This window comes from Sinocyclocheilus anshuiensis, unplaced genomic scaffold (assembly GCF_001515605.1).
Source record: "Sinocyclocheilus anshuiensis isolate Anshui unplaced genomic scaffold, SAMN03320099.WGS_v1.1 scaffold199, whole genome shotgun sequence".
In the NCBI taxonomy this organism is placed as follows: domain Eukaryota; kingdom Metazoa; phylum Chordata; class Actinopteri; order Cypriniformes; family Cyprinidae; genus Sinocyclocheilus; species Sinocyclocheilus anshuiensis.
This window is the reverse complement of record NW_015552582.1, coordinates 2,062,235-2,062,770: the sequence shown is the minus strand read 5'-3', so window position 1 is coordinate 2,062,770 and position 536 is coordinate 2,062,235. Positions and strand designations below refer to the sequence as shown.

The 536-nt window shown below is 31.2% G+C and overlaps 1 protein-coding gene across 1 annotated transcript in view; it reads left to right on the top strand.

Annotated features, from left to right (window-relative positions):
• LOC107665299 (uncharacterized protein KIAA1211 homolog) overlaps positions 1–536 on the top strand; it is a 35,380-nt gene that overhangs the window by 28,644 nt on the left and 6,200 nt on the right. The gene's annotated exons all lie outside the window — the stretch shown is intronic.

Below are 536 nucleotides of genomic sequence, written 5' to 3'. Positions count from 1 at the left end.
TAGAATATATTACAGATCCCAATTTGAACACTATGTGTGAATGTTATAATAAATGTATTAATAGAGCTGTTGTAGGGGTTTATTATTATTATTATTATTATTATTATTATTATTGTCTTATTTTATTTTACAGAACGACAGTAAAATTACAATATTATCAATTATGAATGTCGATGAGTTGTTGCTTTTGCTCTGCTTTTATTTTGGCCGCAGGATCATCTGCAGGAAGATCTCAGTGCTTCTTTTTGTTGACAAGAGCATGCAGATTTATAAATGATTCTCATTACGAATTTGGAAAGATGTTTGTTGGACGTATCGCATTGTCACATGCCATTAAAAAAATTCACAAAAATGTTACTGAGCAACTGACGAGTAACTACACTGAACAAAATTATAAACGCAACACTTTTGTTTTTTCCCCCATTTTTCATGAGCTGAACCCAAAGATCTAAGACTTTTTCTATGTACACAAAAGGCCTATTTCTCTCAAATATTGTTCACAAATCTGTCTAAATCTGTGTTAGTGAGCACTTCTC